Genomic DNA, 26,706 nt, shown 5'->3' with positions numbered 1-26,706 from the left:
CAAGAAGGAGAGTGATGGAGTGCTGCAGAAGAGCAAACATGTGTAGAATACAGTATAATGTAATATACTCTACAGGACTGTACTGTACTTTACTGTACTGTAGTGAACTAAACCCTGCACTACTTTTCTTAACTATATTGTACTGTGCTCTACAGTATTGTACTGTTCTGTATTGTACTTAACAATACTCTTCTTGTCTTTACTTTACTGTACTGCGCCCTACTGTACTGTACTCTACTGTACTCTACTGTACTGCCCAAACGTGGGAAACATAGATGTCTATGATTGGGGGGGGGGGGGGGCTTTACTTGGCTTATCGTGCTCTAGCGACTCCTTGTGGCGGGCCAGGCGCCTGCAGACTGACCCCGACAGTTGAACTGTGTTTCCTCCGAGAGATTGGTGCGGCTGGCTTCCGGGTTAAGCGGGCGGGTGTTAAGAAGCACGGCGGGTCATGTTTCAGGGGACGCATGACTTAATCTTGCTTGGCATATATTTTAAAGTGAAAAAGTGAGTCTTAGAGTCACTCTGTTACCGTGGAATTGCCCAAGTGTTCCTGGGAATCTGGTAAACTGGGGCAGTTACTGGAACAGCAGCTGAGTCATTTTCCCTTCGCAACCACTGGAGGTGGGAAGAAGAGAAAGAGGGACTGTGACTGACAAAGACAATCTTGATGTGTCATCTCCTCTCCCCTCTGGCCCCACAACCCAACCACAGACATTCTCATTCAGTCCCGAAGCCAAGTCTGTGACCGTAAACCAAGCCCCCCACCACATAATCCCCCAGTCTCCCTGCCTCCTATTTGTCCATATTAACCACTCGTGCTCTGGCCAGGACCACCAAAACAAGTAAAGCCAGTAACACACTGGTGTGTATACTGTATGTGTCTGGGCCACCAGAACACACATGGCTGGTGTTCACTCGACTGCCACCATACCTGGCACAGATAACCCACTCAGCCTGGCATATCAATGCAATGTCAAAATAATAGATAGCAGCACATTACACAGCCATTATTCCAGGGCGACTGTGAGATTATAATGCATGTAGGTACTGTACTTTGCAACCAGATGTCTTAGTATGGGCAGTTGCATAGTTTCTTACCATATACTGTACATTCAGCTTGTCTAAAGAACTTGGATGAAACTACTGCCAATGTCATGAACTATTAATAGTGGATCAATGTGGAATTATGTCATAATGAGTCTTCCCTGTGGAGGGCGGTTGAGCTTGGGGACCCTCTCTGCTGCCAAAACACCATTCTCAAACTTGGGAGCAAAACAATGTCCACCAGTCAAGCCTGGTTCACAGAGCAGCCTCACAAACAGGAGGCCCCATGCATATTAATGGCACTCTAACTATGCCATAGGTCAGGCCAGTGATTCAGACCCGGCCTGATCATTATCTAAGCTCTCCCTACCAGTGGAGAGCCGGCCCGGACAGGCCTCATTAGAGAAATGTTTGTCCCCAAGTTTGGGGGGCAGGGGGGGGAGTGTGTTGTGGTTGATAAATGGTTCAGTGTCTTGTGCCAAGCATAATATTTCTGTCACCTCCTTGCCAAATGTTGGAGGCACATGTTCAGGAGCAAAATAAATGTTTTATGTCAGTACCTTCGAGATAATGTTCACAGCACGTACCTAAACTTTTGCTATGCATAATTTCTCCCTGTCCTTGTGCAACATTTTCTTTCAGGAAGTTGAAGACATTGGCACACTATAGGCTACACAACAGATTCAGATGCATGTAAGCGACATGCCCCCACTGATATATGACCATTTGTAGGACAATACTTCTTACGCTGGCAGATGAATGAAGGAAGCAGGTTTTTAAATTACAAATGGCCCTCATCTCTCTAGGTCTGCATTGGTTAACAAGATAGCATTCATGAGTCTGCAGAACACAAAATGCTTGGCCATACAAACTTCTCTCACACAGCCAACAGCATATTTTCCTGTCATTTAATGCTGTTATGAAGAGAACCATCAAGGCACATCTGTAGAGCTGGTAGATGTTGCTGTATTGTTCCTACAGTAAAAGATAGAAAGTCAATCATTTGACAGGCTGCTCCCGTTCTTGTGCTCTGACAGACTCACCACAACAAAGACAGACAAACAAAGTGACAGTCAGCATTTTGCAGCATGATGAGAGAATGCTGTAGTAAAAGGTTCTCTCGCTATTGCAATGCTGTCCAACCACAAAAAAATACTCCACCAGGGTTTGTGTTTTTATGCTTCTGGCAAATACCTATACGGAGTGATTTTATTATGATAAATGTCATAAAATATGCCAACAAATGTTTTAGATGTCAAAATAATAGCATTTTCGGTGGTTTATTTTGTTGATACACTCCAAGAAAGTGCTTATGTAAATACAGACCAATAAGTGGGCCCTATGCTTCTGTAAGACGCAGGATGCAAAAGAGAGCGGGGGTTAAACCTACAAAATTGAAATATTCACGAGGCCAGCATTTCCGAATCCTAGCAACACTGGCGGTTATTTTGGCGGCCCAGCGTGACATCCACTGAAGTCACAGCCCAACGGTGGATTAATGGCCTGAGTGATGAAGCTTGGGAGCAGACTGGTGATGCTGGCACGCTGCCCTTTCCTTGCCCACATATGCGACGACAGGGTCATTCCTGTCCCACTACCCTGAATGAAAGGGCCCCTTCTTACTTGACTGCAATGGTTGGTGTACTGCCCCTTTCAGGGCCCAAGGCTGACTGTCAGTTTGAATGCAACAAATTGGTACATTCTCAGAATGATAATTAGTGCAGCCATGAACATGCCATTGTCTAACGTGCATAATGAAGGAACTGCCTTCTGGTTACGTGACTGACTTATGACGCCTTTAATGTTACTGACCGAATGCAAGTTAGAGGAAACCATGTCTTTCCGAAAATATTTTAATAAAATTTGAGATTCCCATGACTATTATTCTTCATATTATGGTCACATATTACGGCCACTGGGCAGAACTGTTTCAACTCTATATTGATGTCTCCATTTTCAGTCACTGATTTCGCTGCAGTTCTTATTTATGTTTCAGCTCAAATATGGTCCTTTATCTGTCTGAATGGAAGTATGAACCCTCAGGACTTTAATCAAGGTTCAAAGCAGAGAGAAAAGTCTCCCTAAAGCTCCACATTTACCGTCATACTGTAGCTCTCAGATCAACAAGTCAATAGTCAAAGGAACATAGGAGAGCTGAAGGTGATAGCTTAGAATAATCCTCTTACTGGATTTCTGTGCAGGTAAGGAAATGGTCCTGGTTAGAATAATCAATCTCTGAGGGTAATTATCTCAAAATGTGCCATGGAATCTATCTGGCCAGTTCTTAGGGGTATTTTAATAATACATACTTTAGGAAATGCATTGCTTCATACTTACAGATGACTGACAGACAGTGTGTTAGAGATACAGTTTAAGTAATGAGGTCGTATTTTCATTCATGCTAGAAAATTCATGCTGCAATGCATAATCTCATGGTGTACACAATTCAGTCGAAAATCCGAATGTATTATTCTATGTGTTGGATTCAACAAAAGAGTCAATTTTAAGGAGACTTTTGAGTGGCCTGGCATATGAATGAAAAATAATCAACTATGGAATGTGATTCTGCAAACTTATATGTGTTTTAGTGGACCCCTTTCAAGCCACAGTAAGTGTTTATGTGTTTGCCAACATCATATACTGTACCAAGAGCTGTTGAGGTATAGCTATGGTACACAACCATATTGTTTTTGCTTTTGATGACTTGAATGATTCATGCAGTCCTAAATATGACATGAATTATTTTAGTATGTGTCAATGCTTTCAGCATTTCAATTTTTCAGCATACTGTATCTTACTGGGTTTTTCTTTTTTTTAAGCTTGAAAGTAGCCTAATCAATTCAGAAAAATGCAATTCCATTTTTGCAAAAATGTCACAAGAACTTTTTCTTCTTGTCAACAGTCAAACAGACAACATCTGTAGGAGGCGAACATCATTACTAATTTGCCCAGCATGAATGATACTGAACCTGTTTCCATGGTAATACATTTCCATTGCTTTCTTCCTAGAAACCCTGAACAGTGTCTGAGCCCTGAACACATTTCTCCCAGCACCTTTGACTAACGCTTTGTGTTGGAAAATGGTACCTCTTGCATGTACAACCCAAATCAAATCATACCCAACAAGTTTTAAAAGTTTGATTTTCATTGTAATCTAAAGAAATTGGGGGTAATATTGCAATATGAAATGAAGTTCAATATGTACACATCAGGAAATAAGTTAAATGCCAATATCAGTACAACTATCTATATTGCTATTTTTGTAGAATAACCCATTCCTGGTGTCTTCATAGAGATGTGATATACCACTGACAACATGATCTGACTTAGGAAGTCTCAGGGGAGATATAAAGCCATCACACAGCCATGCCCACACAATATAATCACAACTGTTATGGTTATATCTAATAGCCATATCAAACCCATTTGCTATGTTCTCTAATGGTGACAAACTGCCAGTAATTACTGATCAAATCCCCTGCCCATCACTCCTTCCTGGTCTGCTATCTGAGGGGGGTTGGAGGAACGGCTCTGGCAGCTACATGACAGAGTGCCCCCTTCTGGTGTTAGGTAGAGGGAGCAAAAACACAGGAGCTTATTTGAAAACATACATACTTACATAACACCATGTAGCATCCTTCCTCTGTTGCCTTCATCTAACAGGATTCAATAGGAATGACAGAGCTTCAGCCTCTCCAACACCAACAAACAGCCCCCCACAGAAATGAACATTGATATTAGTAGGTATGTGTCTCTTCTAATCTCATCTGATAACTCTGGGCTAGTTCAGTTGAATACACCTGCATTAGGATATCAATTATAATTATTAGGCTGTACGAGGAGTGAATAATAAAAACATATTTTGTTTAATACCAGCTTACCATTCTCTTACCAAATACCATCAAAATCTATTGAATTGTACCGTATCTGCTTGGCATAATTCTTTATCTGCGAATAATGTTCCACTCTCAATTTGAGCATATTATTAATCTATTATAACAATTGTATTTTCCATATGGGGTGCAGGAGTTCAAGAAAGGAGCAAATATTCTCTTCATTTTGTCAGAGGCAGTCTCAGCTGTTTGTGCCTTGCCATTCTGACATCGGGTATAAAAGACAAGCAAGCGGTTTGCGACTTCACACGCCACAAAATAAGAAGACGAAAAAGCAAACCTTTTTTTTTCTAATCCAGAGTTTATGGGGCAGAGATCAGGAATAAGTGCTACTCTACAACATGCTGAGCCCCGGGAAAAAAATTAATTTCACATTCTTTAATTTTCAGAGTAAAATGGACAGCCATTTCAGGTCGAATAATTGTTTGAACCAAGGATTTTATCATTAATCCAGGAGGGCTGGCAGATCCGGGGTCACACTGGGGGTTGATTAGGTACGAGGCGCACAAAGCTCTCTTCAGTCGATGCCATTGAAAAGAAGCAAGTAATTTAGATTCAGAATTGGTTTAGGACTGTGAAGCTCCCTCCATTATAGAACATTTTCAATTTCAGCCTCACAATAAACATCAAGCTTGCCAAGGAAATTACAACATTTGATAATGTACTGGAGGAGATAGGTGGGTCTTGACAAGAGGACACAACCCAAGGCTTCAGCAAAATAAATCCTTTAGATATGGGGTCTTGTTTGACTTGGGTGGACTCTCTGTTTTCTTCAAGGCCCAATGCAGCCGTTTGTTTTCATATTAATATCAAATCATTTCTGGGTAACAATTAAGTACCGTAATGGAACCATTAAAATGGAGAAAAAAAATATTTTTTGCATTAAACAATTCCTCAAGCAAGAATTTTACTAGGACTGTCTTGGAGTGGTCTGAGTTGGGAGTGGAAAACTTAAAACAAGCTGTTATTGGCAGATAGGTTTGGAACTCTTTGTTAATTAATGAATTTACCAGGCAAGTCAGTAAAGGGTCACCAGGCAAGCCTGAACTCCCGCCCATGTAAACTGATTAGAAGGTCCTGTGTAGATTATATTTTCAACCAGCAACTATAAGGAAATAACACTGATCAGATTTTTTCACACTTTTACAGTGTTAGTTTAATCAGCTGTTGTACAATATGGTACAAAACACAGGACAAACTGAACTGTCTGCACTGGGCCTTTAAGGTGTTTTTCTAAGGCTTACCAACATGCATACTATAATTATTTTTGGTCAAACTAAATATGCCAAAACAGAACATTCTGAAAGAAGTGTAAACCACTGGAAATGTCGGTCAAAATATTAACAGAACAAGTGAGTATGAAAACAATTGACTGAGATCCAATCCAAACTTGTACACCTCTTTGCATCCCTATTTGTGTGTTTATAACACATAAATTCTGAGATTTAAAAAAATAAATAAGCAACACTGCCTTGAGCAGTAGAACGTATACAGTATACTACATTTACAGTAGACAATACAACAAGTACATAATATGGCATGTTTACGTCTTGTTTCATTCAGTTCCTCTAGGTTTTATTAATGGTGCAGATGAGATTCCATTTATGGCATTGTTTATCTACTGGAATGAAAACCAAATGTTGACACCACACTATTCTGGATCTAATAGGGGGATATTGTTTAGTACAAGGACATTGTGTTTCAGGAAATGATTGGTCAACCATTTTCCTTTGGTGCAATGTTCTGTTTCTTGCTTGCTTGGGATTGTAATGAGAAATATTAAAAGCACACAATTCTATGTCTCCCCGCCCCCCCACACACACACACACACACACAGTTTTCAAAAGGAAGGCTAAACATAACCAAGATTCAGGATATTTCTATTGGAATTAAGTACATTAAGCAATACCTTTTGTATCGGTAGCATAAAAATCAATGACGGGTGTATTCAGAGGACAGTTGGGAGCTCATTTTCTCCTGCATTTTCACTGGATCTTAATCCAAGGGGCAGAAAAATAACAGGAAGCAAAGAAGAAAAGGATTGGATCTTCCACCTAAATGAATATTATCAGCATGAAAACAAAGTAACTACCTGAACAAAGTCCATTTTACACCCACACTTCAATAGATTTCACCCCTCAAACAGAGTGCCCTGGAGGCAATATCAATTGAGCCAGACATGGCTAATAGGCCTCTACTCTCCTTGACTGTACAGTCACATTGGACACATAACACCAGGGTTCCACTTGCAAATGGTAGCTATGCGAAAACTGATCCACGAAGGTTGCCTCACAAAAGCAATTTGACACCATTCACTCACAAAAAGATTTCCCAATGTGTTTCAAAGAACCTTCGCATAATGCAATTTCCCATAGTTGCACTTACGTTACTGTTGAAACAGAGCTGCTGTTTTATGATGAGAATGAACATTTAGCAAAAAATCTATCTCAAGCTAAATCGACAGTCCATGAGATTTCCAGTAAGAAAAAATCTAAAATTATATACCCCTTGATTTATATGATAGATACTTGCATTTGCAGGTAACTGTTACCAGAATGCTAAACCTGAGACATAACATGAGCATTTTGAGAGTCAACTGCAGCACAATGAAAATAAATGAAATGCAGATTTGGTGCAGGGATGTGATAACCATTTCTCCAAGGGGAGTGTGTTGGCAGACATGCTGCTTTACGATTAAGGAAATTAAGCAAGGGTGAAATCTGCAGAGATTGAGTTATAGAGTCACGGTACATGCCCCATCACACCAAGCAAGTAAAATCTGACTTTTAACTGCAATTGATACAACCACTTTAATTCTTCTGTTTAAGCATCTGACAACGTGTGGCAGATTGGAAGGCTGGTACAATGTTTCTTTGCTCAGTTTTTTTCTCTCTGTCACGGAGAGCTGATTTCATTTCCTCAAACAGAAATGTGTTGGCCTCTCTATACTATTCCTGATTGGATAGAAAATTACATAGCAGTAGACAAGGAAAGTCATGTAGATACACTACATGACCAAAAGTATGTGGACACCTGCTCGACGAATATCTCATTCCAAAATCATGGGCATTAATATGGAGTTGGTCCACCCTTTGCTGCTATAACAGCCTCCACTCTTCAGGGAAGGCTTTCCACTAGATGTTGGAACATTGCTGCGGGGACTTGCTTCCATTTAGCCACAAAAGTATTAGTGAAGTCGGGCACTGATGTTGGGCTATTAGGCCTGGGGTTCCAATTCATCCCAAAGGTGCTCGATGGGGTTGAGGTCAGGGCTCTGTGCAGGCCAGTTAAGTTCTTCCACACCGATCTCGACAAACCATTTCTGTATAGACCTGACTTTGTGCACGGAGGCATTGTCATGCTGAAACATGAAAGGGCCTTCCCCAAACTGTTGCCACAAAGTTGGAAGCACAGAATTGTCTAGAATGTCATTTTATGATGTATCGTTAAGATTTCCTTTCACTGGAACTAAGGGGCTTAGCCCGAACCATGAAACACAGCCCCAGACCATTATTCCTCCTCCACCAAACTTTACAGTTGGCACTATGCATTGGGGCAGGTAGCGTTCTCCTGACATCCGCCAAACCCACAATTGTCCATCAAACTGCCAGATGGTGAAGCGTGATTCATCACTCCAGATCTTAAGCTTGTTTGTGGCTGCTCGGCCATGGAAACCCATTTAATGAAGCTCCCGATGAACAGACGATTTTTACACACTACGTGCTTCAGCACTCTGAGGTCCTGTTCTGTGAGCTTGTGTGGCCTACCACTTTGCGGCTGAGCCATTTTTGCTCCTAGACGTTTCCACTTCACAATAACAGCACTGACAGTTGACCGGGGCAGCTCTAGCAGGGTATACATTTTACGAACTGACTTGTTGGAAAGGTGGCATCCTATGACGGTGCCACATTGAAAGTCACTGAGTTATCACCTGTTGTTACATAGACCTGAGACCAGATGACAATCAAACAGAACCCGACCAGGACCTTGGGGAAAAAGTTAGAATTTTGGAGCCATACCCACTTGGGTCCCAGGTCTTGGGAATTCGGGTTCGGGTGGACCGGTGAAGAACCCAGTTCCACTTTGAGCCCAGAGAATCTACCATGAAAAGTTAAAGCCCCAGACGCCAGACCATTTGATGGACAGCTGAATGGAAGGCAGCCACTTCTTCCACATCACTGCCTCCAATTTTCTAAAGGTGGTAAACTTAGGAGATAGTGTCACCACTAAATTATATGAGGATGTAGCTCGGAGGAAACACAACAAGTCAACACACAAACACCCTGGTTCCCCGGATATGAAATTAATTATTGACTAGATGAAGGTATAGGGTGTTAAGATAGATCGTGTGATAGTGGATCAAGGCAACAAAAGGCCAGTTTAATGCAGGAAGAGCTGTTGCAGAAGCCATCAGGGTCAGCCAATTTCCCAGGGGAGAATAGAGCTGTGACAATGTTCCTGAACCCTGATCTAACCTCCGGACAACTCACAGCACAACACTCATCTTCTCAATGTGAGGTAGTGCAGCAATCACATCAAAGATGTATACTTCAAAAGGTATACTTCACCTAAGAGTCTATCATTATTTTGATAAGACTATGACAGACACCCCCAATCACCCTTTTTACAGATTGAAAGACAAACAGGTCATTTTACAGACACTTCTGATACATGGTTAGTGGTTGCTGTATACCGTACTCAATTTCAGTTTCATTGTAAAATGTACTTGTTGTGTAAACCTATCCTATCCATCAGTGGAGGGCTCTCATATAACTTGAAAGAACGTTTGCACAATGTGTGTAATGAACACCAAATCACTCCATAAATGACAGAAACTGGACTACACTTTAATCTGTATCTTATTCAAAGGGAAATGTTAGCCTTCTGCAACCCTTTCCAAAATGTGAAAGTTTGTATCATTATCCCCCAATTGACGTTCCTCTGGAAAAGAACACTCAATCATTTACTAAGTTTGATTGAAACAGCTCCCTCCATGTTACCTTCGCGTTGAGGGAAAAGTAACCCTTCAAAACTGGAAAGAATTATATGAAAAATATACATATTTCATGAATCTCTCCAAATCTTGCAAAGCCAAAAAAATATGCTTTTTCAATAGAGATAATACATACAGCAGATGGCCTCTTCTCATCAAATTGTCTCTGATTGTTTCAGTCCGTTCTATGTTGTTGTTGTTTATCTCATTACGTTCACGTCAGTGTGAGACTAACAGGTGTGGGGTAAAAGAGAGATAGGCAACAGAAAATTGGGAAGCCTTGGAACCTAGCCCACGTAACACTATAGCAGATGAATTAGAAAGAAAATCAAACCATTTTCTTCCCACTTGAAGATGATTCTAGGCTGTCAGGGAGGGCACAGCAAATCTGGCTCCATAGTATATGTGTAGCACATCAACAAATGTTTTTAGAATCAGGAGTGAAAGTAAAAAAAGCAAATTTCCCCATCATCAGCACTGTTCTGCTTGTTGAAACTATTCAAGGGAATATACAATGCTTAGAGAATTACCAGCTGTGCTCCATGCAACTTTGAAGAACAACATTAGAGAACAAAATAGCTTTTTAGTATTCATTGGATGATCCTCACTTTACCCATTTGGCTAGCTATGGTGTATATTCATTAACATTTCTGGAAAAAACAAAACATTTATCCACTGCTGTCTGTTCTCTTCTCCTCCTTGTGTGCCAGAGCGGCCACACAGCAAAAACTAGGAAGAGGATGTAAGTTTTCATTTAATGTCACCCACTAACTGTCCCCCCACCCCCCATCCCCAGTGTAACCCTCAAGGGCACCCTGTTCATACAATGTGGAGGAGATTACCACAGTAGCTAAGTGCTGTCAATGTTACACCAGAAAAGCAGAGACTCCATCTATCTTTGCAAGCTGGGTTAAAACTAAGATGTTTCATTTCTTACTTTTTATCATGTCCATGCAGCCCACTCCGCTTCAGTTTCAAACTAGTTATTTTCACCATTCAAGTCCCAACATAAAATCTCAAGCTCCCCCAAATCTTTACTGTCTGAGTCCCAAGATGTCCCAAAAATCTGGATATTTCCAATCTTGGCTTGATGGGGTGCATGGAATTAAGAGAGGCAATTACAGAAAAAGGAAATCTTGTGTTTTCTATACAAATGTGGACCAAAGGGAAAGCAGATTATGATAAATCCAAACTGCCTGTGAATTCATGGAGTCCCTGAATGACAGAACTTGTTATTACTGTATGTAAACACTGCCAAGCTGATGATATTGTGGTAAAACACATCGTACATAAAACATCTCTGGACATGTTCAATTACCCAAAGCACATTAAGAGCCTCATGAACAGCAGTCAAGATTTGGGGGGATTTAATCGTCTTTATATAATTATCTACAAATGCTGAAAGAGTTTTGGTGATGCCAGTTTGGTCAGTAAATAAGTGCTAACAGTTTGAAGACTGCAGGGTCCCTTTATCAAAATCGAACATTATTTGATTTACTCCCTTGTAAAAGAGGCCGTTGTCGTCAATGGGATATCCCTGTTTAAATACGTTTAAATTAAAAACATAAAAACATATTTGTGAAATTGTGAAAAGCTGTACAGAATTACCACATACTCTGCAAAACTAACATTTTAGAGTCATGCATATTGATTTTGATGGTTTCTGTCCCTGCATTTACCAACAAATCAATACAACTGGCATATTATACATCCCATAATGACTAAAATTACTTTTTGCCAAACCAAAAACCCATTAACCAAATTCTTAATTTGGTGCAAATATTATTTTCTATGTCTCATTATTCCTTTTCACAGCACTGTCTCTGTGATGCAGGTTATTCTCACCATCTGCATTGGCAGATTAAGATAAGGAGGCCTTCATTATCCAGGCACAGCCACGGACAACGCATCATTTCTATGTGTTTCAGGCTCTGGTTGTGCGGAAGAGATTTAACCCTCCCCCCTCAACATATCACCTTGGAAGGCCATTAAAGTCTAACCATGTGAATACCACCTATTCAGGGAGAACTCATTGTTCATGCCAAGGTAAGTGGGGAAACCTTTAGACTATAATCACTGCTGCACACGATACACACTGACTTGAAAAGAGGAGAGGGAGAAATTGAGAAAATAAATATTAAGATACAGATGCTGGTGTTTCGGCTTGTGGAGATAATGTGTGCACAGGAGCAAGTCTAATTATTTTTCCTTCTGAACCAAATTAGAAAGCATGCCAAGCAAAACATGTAAACCTATTGATCATTCTGGATGTATGCATGCAACACAACATATCCCCTCTACCATTGTCAAAGGATGGTGAGGAAGGCTTGAGTCAATGAAACCCTAAAGGATGAAAACAGCAAAGAACAAACAATCTCACTGGGAAAACACAAGAGGATCTTCAGCATTCATCGCACATCCTGATTAGGAGGCTGCAGTGATATAGTCAAACGTTGCTCAGCAAACATGAATAAATCCCTCTAAATGGACCAGCACAATAGCCACTAGCTATGGTATTACATTATGTGTGTTAGAGACAGCCTCAGGTGTCTAAGGAGAAAGGGGTCAGCCATTCAAATGTAATGAGTAAATATGCTGTGCGACTGTATCCTCTTGCACAGTATTGCTAATTTATCTGTCTATAATATTAATTCTGATTTGAATTTCAGAGTAACTTAATCAGAACAAATATCAAATATTTTAAGCAATATAAATATCCTAACATGTTGAGTCAAACATTTAATCAAAATAATCTTGGCGGACTCATTAAAACAATACTAACATTTTCTGTTAAGTTGTCCTTTTACTGTACAGTAATAGATACCAATTTGGACATTGGCATTAAAGACCACTGAGCAAACATTAGTTTGACTTGACGTTGATCTGCTTTCAAAATGAATGCCCTGTTTGGCTGAAGTGAACTGTTGTTCCTTCATAGAATTCACATGTAAGAGAACTTCCTCTCTAGCTAAATGGACCAGTGTCAGTCAGTCAGTGGAGCTGATGTTGGTGTGCATTTTTACAAGCAAAAATAGTTTTCTGGCATTTCATGGGTGGGTGGAAAACAGCTAACTTCCTGCAATTCTACACATTTTGCCATGGGGAAAATAGAAAGATGTGCAATTTTAATAGCTAATTTCATGCTATTCTACACATCAAATCAAATCAAATGTTATTGGTCACACACACATGGTTAACAGATGTTAGTGTGAGTGTAGCGAAATGCTTGTGCTTCTAGTTCCGACAGTGCAGTAATATCTAACATGTAATCTAACAATTCCCCAACAACTACCTAATACACACAAATCTAAAGTGGTGATTGAGAATATGTACATATAAGTACATGGTTGAGCGATGGCTGAACGGCATAGGCAAGATTAAATAGACGGTATAAAATACAGTATATGATATGAGTAATGTAAGATATGTAAACATTATTAAAGTGGATTTATTTGAAGCGGCATTGTTTTGACATGAGGCTGAGAGAACATGTTGCCATTATATATTTTGCCATGGGGCAGAGAGAAATGTGTCGTTTTCAGCTGATGGAGCTGATGTTGGCGTGCATTTTTCAAGCAAAAATAGTTTTCTGGCATTTCATGGGTGGGTGGGAAAAAAGCATAACTTTATGCAATTCTACACATTTTGCCATGGGGAAAATAGAAAGATGTGCAATTTGAATAGCTAATTTCATGCTATTCTACACATTTTGTCATATGGCTGAGAGAAAATGTTGCCGTTACACATTTTGCCATGGTGCAATGGGGCAGAGAGAAATGTGTAGTTTTATAGCTAATCTCATGCTTTTCTACACATTTTGCATGGTGCCATGGGGCAGAGAGAAATGTGTAGTTTTATAGCTAATCTCATGCTTTTCTACACATTTTGCCATGGTGCCATGGGGCAGAGAGAAATGTGTAGTTTTATAGCTAATCTCATGCTTTCCTACACATTTTGCCATGGTGCCATGGGGCAGAGAGAAATGTGTAGTTTTATAGCTAATCTCATGCTTTCCTACACATTTTGCCATGGTGCCATGGGGCAGAGAGAAATGTGTAGTTTTATAGCTAATCTCATGCTTTTCTACACATTTTGCCATGGTGCCATGGGGCAGAGAGAAATGTGTAGTTTTATAGCTAATCTCATGCTTTCCTACACATTTTGCCATGGTGCCATGGGGCAGAGAGAAATGTGTAGTTTTATAGCTAATCTCATGCTTTTCTACACATTTTGCCATGGTGCCATGGGACAGAGAGAAATGTGTGGTTTTATAGCTAATCTCATGCTTTTCTACACATTTTGCCATGGTTCTGAGAGAAAAATGTTATTTTTAAAAGGTCCAGTGCAGTCAAAAACCTGATTTTCATGTGTTGTATATATATTTCCACACTATGAGGTTGGAATAATACTGTGAAATTGTGAAAATTATGATTAATGCCTTTTTAGTGTAAGAGCTGTTTCACAAGACCGCCTAAAATTTCTGCCTGTTTTGGTGGGATGGAATTTTGTCCTGCCTGGTGACATAAATTATTTCATAGACCATTAAGATTGAGAGTTCCAAACCTCTCTGCCAGTAACAGCTAATTTTCAGTTTTCCCCTCTCCACTCAGACTACTTCCAGACAATCCTAGTAAAATTTTAGCTTGAGAAATTGCTCTTTGCTAAAAAGCAATCTTTTCCATTTTAATGGAAAACTATTACAGTAAGGTACTCAATTGTTACCCACAAATTATTTTATACAAAAAATGGGCCTTTAAGAAAACATAAAGTCCACCCAAGTCAAACAAGAGGCCCCATATCTCAATTATATATTTTGCTGAAGCCTTCGGTTGTGTCCTCTTGTCAAGACCCACCTATCTCCTCCTGTACATTGTGGGCCCAACCTCCATGGGGCCCCAGACAATAAATAAATACAAAATATAATTTTCTTTGGTGCGGGGGCTGGGGCCCCTAGAGCCTGCCATGCGGGGGCTGAGGGGGTGTGTGCTTCCCCAGCACTATCCACTACATAAACTGTGTGAAATTAGATGGTCATGATACATAGATACATTGTGGACTGTTGTTCTTTCATAGAATTAACAGGTAACAGAACTTCCTGCCCAGTTTAGCGGACCAGTGTCAGTCAGCCAGTGGAGCTGATGTTGGTGTGCATTTTTACAAGCAAAAATAGTTTTATGGCATTTCATGGGTGATAAATTATGTTAATCCTTAAGGGGCACTGGGGTGGAAATGAATGAAGTGAGAGAAAAGGCGAGATTAGCATATCCTAAATCCATTTACAGACTGGCAGTGTTTGGAGCAGGGCTCCAGTTTCACCCGTTATTATTCCATCATCGATGCTTAATTTCATCCCCACAACCACCCCCAACCCAACCCCCAACCTCCATCCCCCACAAACCCAACCCCCAGCCTCCAGCCTCCAGCCTCCATCCCCCACAAACCCATTCCCAGCCTTCACTTAAAGCAGCATGCTTATTTGCTCAATATTTGTTATACTCCATTTTGGATTAGTGTGATACTTGAGGAGAGAGATGATTGGAGTATGGACATGAACTGTGCAAAACAACAGGACACAACAAAGGCCTTATTGAACTGGATCAGAAAAACACAAATGGACAACACTTGACACGACCTGACATAAAGCCTACATAATGTTATTATAATGTTACATAAGAACAGTCCTAACAGATCATTACATACCTAATGAGAACCATACTCATGCAAAGTGTCAACTCAATGATCATGCAGTTCCACCAACCGACAATGTCAAAGTTTATAAACTTGATAAATTGATGACCTATTATGGCAAATATGATCATGCTGTATATGTAGACTTTATATCTTTAAAAAATATATATTCAAACCTGGGCCTTTGATCCTACACAACTGATGTGACAAACACTAGTGAAAACATAAACCTGAAATAGGGCCTTCAGCACCAGCAACCTCCTGACTGCAGAGCCTGACAGATCCAGGATGGGAGAGAAAGGAGAGATGCACCTCTAAAAGAAAGGTGTTTCATAGGCTGGATGCCCTTATTTAGAGGCTTGTGTGAATTCACAGTCAAAAGTAATCAGCCACGTCCCCAGACTGCTCTTCTATTTTCCAAGGCCCACAGCCAGTGAAAACATATTTCCATTTTAACGCCTTCTGATGATCAAAGCATCAGCTTAATATAATCAGCTCAAACCCATTTACTGGCGAGCTCCACCACCGCGTCTGGGGAGCGTTTCCCTTCCCAGGCCTATCTATTCTAAAACAGGTGCTATAATAGTAAATTAATTAGGCTGAGAAGATGCACCTTGTACTCGGCTGCCGCCAGCTCCTTCTGGGTCACAGCTTCCAGGAAAATGCCATCTGGGGGGGGGGGGGGGGGGTGTGTTAAGGGGGGCACTGACTGGACCTGCGCTTGACTGTGGAGGTTTTTACATGAAAATTAACCTTATTAGCCTTTGGCTTACTGTGTATTTGCTTCTGTATTATTTGATCCTTGAGGGGGGTGTTGGTGGTGGTGAAGGGTGTTATAGCACCCCATCATGTCGCACTCCCGCAAATGTTTACAGATTGCGGCAGCTGCTACGCATGAGAATGCCAGAGGGGCAGCAACCTTTTTCCCACGATGGGTTCAGTCCGCTACAGTAGGAGAAGATTGTCCAGAGGTGAAGATAATATGGTGCCACAAAACAGAGATGGGAGATCGAATAGCCTTGGTTACCAACCAACCTTCACCTGTGCTCAGGGTGCCCATCACATATTTCGCTAGTTGATAAACCTCAAGGTTATTTGGGCAGAGGAAAACAAGAGTCAAGGGTGCTAAATGGCACATTCGCCTGAGGACAGCTTTTAATTGCCTAAAAGATCTCTTCGACTCCAGAGACGGATGTGGATGTGGCAACCGTCTGAACTTAAAGCGCCCACGCAGCTCTACTCTGCTGAGGCTGGCTAAGCTAATAGCATGTAGCACTGGAAAATGCGAGGAAGGGTTTGACACCTGAGCCTGAAATCTGAGCGTCAGGTTGTTTTCAAGTCCCTGTCTCTCCATGAAATAGGGAAGAAAAGAGAAAACCATGCTTAATGAGGTAAAAACAGATGCTTAAAATTTATGCTTACAGGATTGCCCCATGACTTTTGATGTAATTACTTGGGGAGCCAAGGGCCCCTGGGGAAACGGATGCAAGGTGCTGACGGCAAAGATGAGACTGAGAGGAGCAGATTAATTAATATGCAAAACAAGTTGAAATAACTTAACGATGTAGAAAAAAACACCAAGTGGTGTGGATAGAGATGTGAGATCACAGTCTCATTACCAGTAAACACAATGGAGCACTAAAAGCTAAAGCGATTAGCTGTGCATTTTGCCCCCCCCCCCCCCCCCCCGCGCTCTAAGGATGGTCGTCCCCACCATTTGCCACACAGATTTAGTGATTAATCAAACATGCGGGGGAGAGGGAACTGGAGGAGGAGTGTGGGGCCAACCGAGGGCCCATGCCAGAGCAGTGTGCCTTAGGAGCTCTGGGAACCCCTCGTCTCCGGGCCTCCAGGGCCCCGGGATCAGCTTCCACAAATATTGGGATTTGACGGGAAGCTGGGCGGTAAGCCCCAAGCAGATGGTCCACGATGTTCAGTTAAGACTTCGATTGATTTGAGGAAACAGATATCTCCCCTCCTCGTTAAGTTGAAAGCACCTCTGGGACGGCAGTCAAGTGCTTTTTTAACCTCTGCCGTCAGAACCAGAGAGCGGCAAATAGACAAGCAGCGACGCTCCAGTTCTCCAGCAGGGAGAGCAGGGAGAGCAGGGAGAGCAGGGAGAGGGGCTGCTCATCAACCTTCTGATCCCCTTAATAATGGCGGCCTGGCAAAGAGGGGGAATGACCCCTCTACAAGAGGACCCAGGCAGATTCAGCAAAGGGAGGTTAATCTGGAGAAGAGTGTCGTTGTCTCACCTTATCTTAACCTGGTTGATTAAAGTTTCAACTTGAAGTTGAAAGGATCCAGGGATACTGGGATGAGGGGGACCAGGGGGATCAATCCAAATCAAATCAACAAAAGTGTCTCTCCAGTCATGTTTACAGATAAACCCATAATATAGGCTATCAGATAAGAGTGCAGATGAGAATCAACAGAGCTGTTCTCTGCCTGTAGCATATGCTAAGGGCTCAGCTCAGTTTTGAAATACAATATGCAACCGATGCACTTCAAGTATAATACAGTATGACATGTCCTAGCACCATGTGCTACGGATAACTGAAATTAAATAAACAATCAACAATTAGCAAAAACAGGTAACAAGTAAAATGTGCAATACAGTCCTACCTTTGACTTAAAATAAGAGGAACTTTTTTGTCCTAGGTAGATATAAACACCAATGTTTTAAAGTGGATATAGCAAAGCTATAATTATCGTGATATTAGAAAAGGTATCCTTCACTGTGTTTCTGAACACACATACTGCATCTTAATCACAATAATTATCTGAGAAAATGATATTAATCAAAACACAAACAAACAATCACTTAAGAATGCGAATAAAAAACATATTTACAGTGCGCAGGTGAACCGGAAACCTAGTGAAAGGTAACAATGTGAGGCACAGCTGGTCAGAAAGCCGTGTGCTGAGAGCCGGCTCCAGGGCTGCAATACACTGAGGCCTCTCCACTCGTTGTGCACAAGATCTGCTGTTCTCTCTCACTGTCTATGGCACACCTCTGGAAAAGCTGCCGTCGCATCCGCATGGACACCCTGAAGCACTGGAATGGGGTAAGAAATCATGTATTTCTCTCTACACTGTTAGATTTAGATGTTGTATGTTTGCATGGGTGTGTGACTTCACTGGCAGTAGAAATAAAATGTACAGAAATACAAAATTGTACTTTCAACTGGAGGATACAGATTTATATTTATTTAATTGGATTGGTATCGAATTCAGTGAAATTTGAGACACTCACTCTATCTTGACAATAAGCAAGAAATACAAAATCTAATACATGTACAATGTATTTTAAAATCTTTCAAAATCTAAACAATGTTATAACATTTTAGGGCCTTTTGAAGCTTTCAAAATAAATCAATTTGGGTGGGCTCATAATACTAAAAATCTGTGAAATTAGTATGATCTATAAACACAGGTATATTCATTTATACATGTTAAGAGTGACAGTCTCACTATAAGGTGTCTGAGGCTCTACAAAAAGTGCAGTCTTGATTTCAAATATACATTTGTGTTAATAATTAGAGAGATGGTCTTGCGAGAGGTGCGTGGATATTAAAAGCCATCGTTTTTAGAGGGAGCGGTTTTGTCTATAATCAATTCTCTTCCTGGAGCCACACATTAATTGCGTAAAATGATAGGTTTCCATCAATACATCCTCAAACTTAAAAAGCTTGGTGCTGTTTTTTTCTCTTCTTCTATTCAATCAAATAATCGAGACAATTGCTCTCCTTTGGGGAGATATTATGGTGAGCCTTTTGTGTTTCAGTGTTATAAATTAGACTTCAAGCTTAATTCTGAAGAAAGTGCAAAAACTTGAGTAGCAGAATGAGTCTCCATTATTCTACGGTACATCTGAAGATTATCACTGAGCTAAGTTACACATTTCAAAAGCACCAAATGGAACCCTGTCTTGTAGATATAATAAATACAAAAATCTGAGAATCCACCATCCATTATTTTACTACAATATCAGTATTTTTATAGTGTTTTTTTTTTTTTTTTTACAAATATACAGAAAAATGTGATAATTCAACAAATACATGTATAATTAAGGGTATACTACAGTATATAGACCTGTATACAGTAAGTATGACTGTAATTCTTAGTGCAACAAATATATAAATGTTTTACTTAATAATTAAAGTCAGCCCTGCATTTGTCTACAAAAACATATCAATTCAACCTAGACAATTCTAATATAAAGGAAAATACAGAAGATAACCAACAGCAGGAGAGTTTAGTCCTTTGTCAGGAAACAGAGTAAAAGGACTGGTTTGTTATACAGACAAGAGATAGAAATGGCCACTTATTCAGGGTTCCAATAAGCACCTATTTTCTCTTGGTCCTGGCGGCCTTCTCACATGTCCTAAATCATCATTTAATTATAGTGGCAGGGGGGGACTGTCGAAGGGTGCCTGTAGGAAGGAGCATGCTACTGCCCAGTATAAAGCCAGACATTACAAAGGTTTGAAAAGGTCCAAAGTCAGTACTTAAGATGAACCCCTATTTAATTTGAGAAAATGAAGGATAATGTTGTTCAGATAACTTAATATATTGATATCTTTATAGGTCATCAATGTTATCCCTTAAATTAAATGTCTTATTCAATAAATCAAATGACAGAGAGATATGATCAAGTATGAACAATTAAATAATGGGATTCAATAAGACATAGTGCCAATTTACTGCAAGTTGTATTCCCAGTCATGTTATATTTTCTCTCATGGAGTCCAGTTCTTTGAGGACAATTGGGTGACGCTAGTGCATGGGAGGACTGGTCATCTGGCATTTCGGGCAAATGCCAGATGGGCTGGTCTTTTTTTTCTGTCCAGTGGGCCTATCTAACTTGTTTTTATAAAATTATTTGGCTACTAATGATTAGGGTCTCAAGGGGGGGGGGGGGCTGTATGGGGGCCACAAGGGGAAAATGGTCAGTCCGCCCATATTCTTGTGCATAAGAAACATTTTTGTCTCTTCAAATTAAATATTTCAAAAGGATATAATTAGATATTGCCTCTTCTTTGTGGTTTCTGTACACAATTAAATATGTGTTGGTGTCAAAAAGATCATATAAAAAGGTAGAACATGATACATTAAAGTGTTTACATACCTGAATAACAATATTGCTCAGGATTTTTGTAAATACTGACTGAAAAAATAATTTTACTCCATTAAAAGTATGTCAGAAATGAAATTAATTAGACTTATTATATATCGTATTGATGTGAACTGTTTTGTATTTCAGACTGGAGGGACTTGTGAAGAAAACTGAAGGATGCCTACCCATCCCGTCTGTAGCTGTACTAACTATTGGTGTGTACTGTAGACTAGTGTTTTGATGCCATCTATTGGAATAAATGCTCAATTTATCAAGGAGAAAATACAGATATAACTACCAAACAAAATCATTTCTATCCTCCTCATTATAAATGTGGTCAATTATAAATATATCAATTAAACTTATTACATTTTTTATTTTAGAAAGAAAATCAATTCATTTGATCAATAAAAAAAATATAGCTTTTCTCCGAACATGTCGAAATCACAGAGAACTCAAATACAAAGTGGATGGTTTCCTGTATTAAAACCCATACGAAAGGTTGAACTTTATACATGTAAACCTGATATGAATAATGTAATAACAATGAACATACTGTAAATTCTAACGATATCACAAGTTATTTCACTTCTTTATGCACACAAATGTCGCTACAACAAATTGGGTTAATTCTTGGGTTCACCCATATACGTTCTATGGTTCACCCATCACTGTTAAACAGCAAATTATACTGTATCTTTGTTTTAGAAATCTTATATCCCTCTACTTTAATCTTACTGCAGGGGGCACTGCCTCCAAACAAATATGCAGCACTCATCTCATCCCACTTACTTCAATTACTTCTGATTAAAGACATATGTTCCCTAGGAAAGCCCTGCTATCATACCAGACAGGATCCATAGGGAAAAACTGACATTGTAAAATAGTACAGTCAAAATCTTTCTCTTTTTGAAGAGATTTTTTTCAAAAGGTAATTGTTCTGTACATTGGAATGCTGTCAAAAATGTAAAAGGCAAAGAAGAACTTGCTCAGATTTATGGATATATCTGACTTGCCATTAGTGGATGGTCGCAGCAAATATGGGAAGGAGGAGGTTTTGTATGCAACAATTGTGGGCAAATAAACTGCTCAGGAACATCAGTAGAATTGTCACTGTTGGGCACTCGCATCAAATAGCACTGGTTCTGATGACCTTGTTGGCCTGGAGAAGGCCATGAGCAATTAAAGCTTCACTACACACTCACTGTCCCTGTACCCACACACTCTCTCTCCATCATCACACCTTCTCAATGATCTAGCATCTGCCATGGCTGCACAGGGCAAGGCGTTCATTTGATAATTGACTTAATCCTAGGACTAATTCCAGAGACATTTTTCCATCTCTCCTCTGCCACTGGGATCAATCTGACCTCAAATTGTGGGAAGGGTCTGGCCTCCACCAGAAAGACATTTTCCCTCCATCACATGCTAATAAAGTCTTGACATTAATTGGGCTAAAAAGCAGCCGAGCTCTAGGGGAGGCTGCTACTGTGCTGCTACACAGCCATGTGTGAAGTGGGCTCTGGGAAGAGAGTGGCCTTGAGAGGGTGACAGAGAGAGACAGCAAATTACAGTCTACTGATTCAGCCAAAGAGAACATAATAAAACAAGCCTGTCAAATCAAATCAAACTTTATTTGCCACATGCGCCGAATACAAGTGTAGACGTTACTGTGAAATGCTTACTTACCGTCCTTGCAGAGCAAGGGGAACTACTACTTCAAGGTCTCAGAGCAAGTGAAGTCACCGATTGAAACGCTATTTAGTGCGCACCGCTAACTAAGCTAGCCGTTTCACATCCGTTACACAAGCCCTTAACCAACAGTGCAGCTCAAGAAGAAGAAAACATTTAAAAAGTAGGCCAAAAAAAAAACGTTTAAAAAAAAGTAACAGAACAAGAATAACAATAAAGAGGCTATATACGAGGGCACCGGTATTGAGTGAGTGTGCAGGGGTACAGGCTAATTGAGAAAATCTGTACATGTAGGTGGGAGCGTAGTGACTATGCATAGGTAACAAACAAACAGCGAGTAGCAGCAGTGTACAAGAGGGGTGTCAATGTAAATTGTCCGGTGGCGATTTTTATGAATTGTTCAGCAGTCTGATGGCTTGGGGTAGAAGCTGTTGAGGAGCCTTTTGGTCCTAGACTTGGCGCTACGGTACCACTTGCAGTGCGGTAACAGAGAAAACTGTGACTGGAGTCTCTGACAATTTTATGGGCTTTCCTCTGACACCGCCTAATATATAGGTCCTGGATGGCAGGAAGCTTGGCCCCAGTGATATACTGGGCCATTCCCACTACCCTCTGTAGCGCCTGCCGAGCAGTTGCCATACCAGGCGGTGATGCAACCCGTCAGGATGCTCTCGATGGTGCAGCTGTAGAAGCTTTTGAGGATCTGGGGACCCATGCCAAATCTTTTCAGTCTCCTGAGCGGGAAAAGGTTTTGTCATGCCCTCTTCACGACTGTCTTGGTATGTTTGGACCATGATATTTCGTTGGTGATGTGAAACTCTTGACCCGCTCCACTACAGCCCCATCGGTGTTAATGGGGGCCTGTTCGGCCCAGCATTTCCTGTAGTCCACGATCATCTCCTTTGTCTTGCTCACATTGAGGGAGAGGTTGTTGTCCTGGCACCACACTACCAGTTCTCTGACATCCTCACTATAGGCTGTCTCATCGTTGTCGGTGATCAGGCCTAGCACTGTTGTGTCGTCAGCAAACTTAATGATGGTGTTGAAGTTGTGTTTGGCCACGCAGTCGTGGGTGAACAGGGAATACAGGAGGGGACTAAGTACACACCCCTAAGGGGCCCCAGTGTTAAGGATCAGCATGGCAGATGTGTTGTTGCCTGCTCTTACCACCTGGGGGCAGCCCGTCAGGAAGTCCAGGATCCAGTTGCAGAGGGAGGTGTTTAGTCCCAGAGTCCTTAGGTTACTGATGACCTTTGTGGGCACTATGGTGTTGAACGCTGCGCTGTAGTCGATGAACAGCATTCTTAGTGGAGTGTGGTTGAGTGTGGAGTGTGGTTGAGATTGTGTCATCTGTGGATCTGTTGGGGCGGTATGCAAATTGGAGTGGATCTACGGTGTCCGGAAGGATGCTGTTGATGTGAGCCATGACTAGCCTTTCAAAGCACTTCATGGCTACCGATGTGAGTGCCACCGGGCAGTAATCATTTAGGCAGGTTACCTTCACTTCCTTGGGCACAGGGACTATGGTTGTCTGCTTGAAACATGTAGGTATTACAGACTCGGTCAGGGAGAGGTTGAAAATGTCAGTGAAGACACTTGACAGTTGGCATGCTTTGAGCACACGTCCTGGTAATCTGTCTGGCCCAGCGGCTTTGTGAATGATGACCTGTTTAAAGGTTTTGGTCACATCGGCTACCAAGAGTGTTATCAAACAGTCATCCAGAACAGCTGGTGCTCTCGTGCATGCTTCAGTATTGCTTGCCTCGAAGCGAGCATAAAATGCATTTAGCTCATCTGGTAGGCTCGCGTCACTGGGCAGCTCACGTCTGGGTATCCCTTTGAAATCCGTAATAGTTATCAAGCCCTGCCACATCCGACGAGCGTCAGAGCCGGTGTTGTAGGATTCAATCTTAATCCTGTATTGACGCTTTGCTTGTTTGATGGTTCGTCTGAGGGCATAGTGTAATTTCTTATAAGCGTCCGGATTAGTCTCCCTCTCCTTGAAAGCGGCTGCTCTAGACTTTAGCTCGATGAGGATGTTGCCTGTAATCCATGGCTTCTGGTTGGGATATGTACACACAGTTACTGTGGGGACGATGACATCGATGCACTAATTGATGAAGCTGATGACTGATGTGGTGTATTCTTCAATGCCATTGGATGAATCCCGGTACATATTCGTGTCTGTGCTAGCACAACAGTCCTGTAGTGTCGCATCCGCGTCATCTGACCATTGAGCGAGTCACTGGTACTTCCTGTTTTAGTTTTTGCTTGTAAGTAGGAATCCGAAGGATAGAATTGTGGTCATATTTGCCAAATGGAGGGCGGGGGAGAGCTTTGCATGCATCTCTGTGTGTGGAGTAAAGGTGGTCTGGGATTTATTTCCCCCTGGTTGCACATGTGACATGATGGTAAAGATTTGGTAAAACTGATTTAAGTTTGCCTGCATTAAAGTCCCCGGCCTCTAGGAGTGTCTCTGAGAACTTCTGAGTAAGAATTTTCTTCTTTGCTTATGGCCTTATAGAGTTGATTGAGAGTGGTCTTAGTGCCAGCTTCGCTTTGTGGCGGTAAATAGACGGCTACGAATAATACAGATGAGAACTCTCTTGGTAGGTAGAGTGGTCAACAGCTTTTCATAAGGTACTCTACCTCAGGCAAGCAATACCTCGAGACTTCTTTAGTATTAGACATCACGCAGGCTGTTATTGACAAAAAGACACACACCCCCACCCCTCATCTTACCAGAAGTAGCGTCTCTGTTCTGCTAGTGCATGGAAAATCCCACCAGCTCTATATTGTCCGCTTCTTCGTTCAGCCACGTCTCGGTGAAACATAAGATGTTACAGTTTTTAATGTCCCGTTGGTAGGATCATCTTAAAAGTAGGTCATCAAGTTTATTTTCTAACGATTGCACGTTAGCAAGGAGAACGGAAGGCACTGTCAGTGATCTGTTAGTGCCTGCAACACTCTGAATGTGTCTAAAAAGGGCTGGATTTCAATGGAAACCACCATAGCAATGTTTGCATAGAGTGGTCACTCCTTTAAAAGTTACGAGCTTACACCGTGGGACTTAGAGGTAACCAGCGTCACGGCTTCATTGCTCCAGACCACCGCAAGGGGAAGTTAGATCACTCATTATGCATTTGGGTCCCAAGGTTTTGAAATGACCAATCATATTGAGTGTTTCCAATGACAAATTTGACGCGAGCCACCCGTCCCTGGTGACTTTCTTCAGCAAAGATGGCTGACAAAACATTAGAGTGGAAGCAAATATAAGAAATTATAACGTCATAACGAGCCAAACAAAAAAAATTACAATTGAGAGGAATATGTTAGTTAATGTAGAGACAAACGGTTGTGCATATTTTTTTGTCATAAAGTTAATTTACAAAAATTGCTATTTAGCAAGTTAGCTGACTAGCTAACATCAGCCAGCTAGGTAGCTGGTGTTATGACATGAGTATGACATTGTAATTTGTGTTGTTTAATGTTTTAGGGACTCCTGAATAAACCAGTAAACCAGGCTGTCGTCTTGGGAAACAGTGGATGTAAAGAATCTAGAAGCTAAAGCATTTACTGCAAATTAAATGTACATTTTGTCACGACTTCTATTGAAGTCGATGCCACTCCTTGTTCGGGCGGTGCTCGGCGGTCGATGTCACCGGTCTTCTAGCCATCATTGATCTATGTTTCATTTTCCATTGGTTTTGTCTTGTCTTCCTACACACCTGGTTTCAATCCCATTCGTTACCTGTTGTGTATTTAACCCTCTGTTTCCCCTCATGTCTTTGTTAGAGATAGTTTGTTGTTCAGTATTCGTGTTGTTTGTATTGGTGCGCGACGGGTCCTCGTACCCACTTTGTTTTATTGTATTCATGGATTTGGAGTTATGTTTTTTTTCAAGTTATTAAACAACTCCATTCTACTAAGTTTGATTCTCCTGTGCCTGACTTCCCTGCCACCTATACACACGACTCTGACACATTTGTGTAAGCTTGCCTTTCCATGCAACGCAGCTGAAGTAGCATAGCTAGCTAACTAGTTACTGTAGTGTATTTGTGTACAAAGTACTAACCGTGAACACATCCGATGCCTTTTCTCCACTTTTACAAACACATGATTGGGACAACTGACAAGATACTCTTACTGTACCTGTGTGATTGCAGAATAACAATCCAATTATTTGCAAGAACAATGTAGAAAACAAAAACACAACTGAGAAAAAATGTATCCTATAGTTTGGCAAACGTACATTTCAAGGTGATTCTATAATC

General features: G+C 41.1%; 2 long non-coding RNA genes across 2 annotated transcripts in view; one reads left to right on the top strand and one right to left on the bottom strand.

Moving 5' to 3' along the window:
• The window catches only part of LOC110521547 (uncharacterized), a 142,092-nt gene that overhangs the window by 99,151 nt on the left and 16,235 nt on the right, over positions 1–26,706 (bottom strand). The window lies entirely within an intron of this gene.
• Positions 16,553–26,361, top strand: LOC110521545 (uncharacterized). Its single transcript, XR_016495169.1, has 2 exons — positions 16,553–18,689; positions 20,888–26,361. It is a non-coding gene; the product is annotated as an uncharacterized LOC110521545 (long non-coding RNA).

This window comes from Oncorhynchus mykiss, chromosome 4 (assembly GCF_057628025.1).
Source record: "Oncorhynchus mykiss isolate SJ-2025 chromosome 4, ASM5762802v1, whole genome shotgun sequence".
Taxonomy (NCBI): Eukaryota; Metazoa; Chordata; class Actinopteri; order Salmoniformes; family Salmonidae; genus Oncorhynchus; species Oncorhynchus mykiss.
This window is presented reverse-complemented; position numbering and strand designations above follow the sequence as displayed.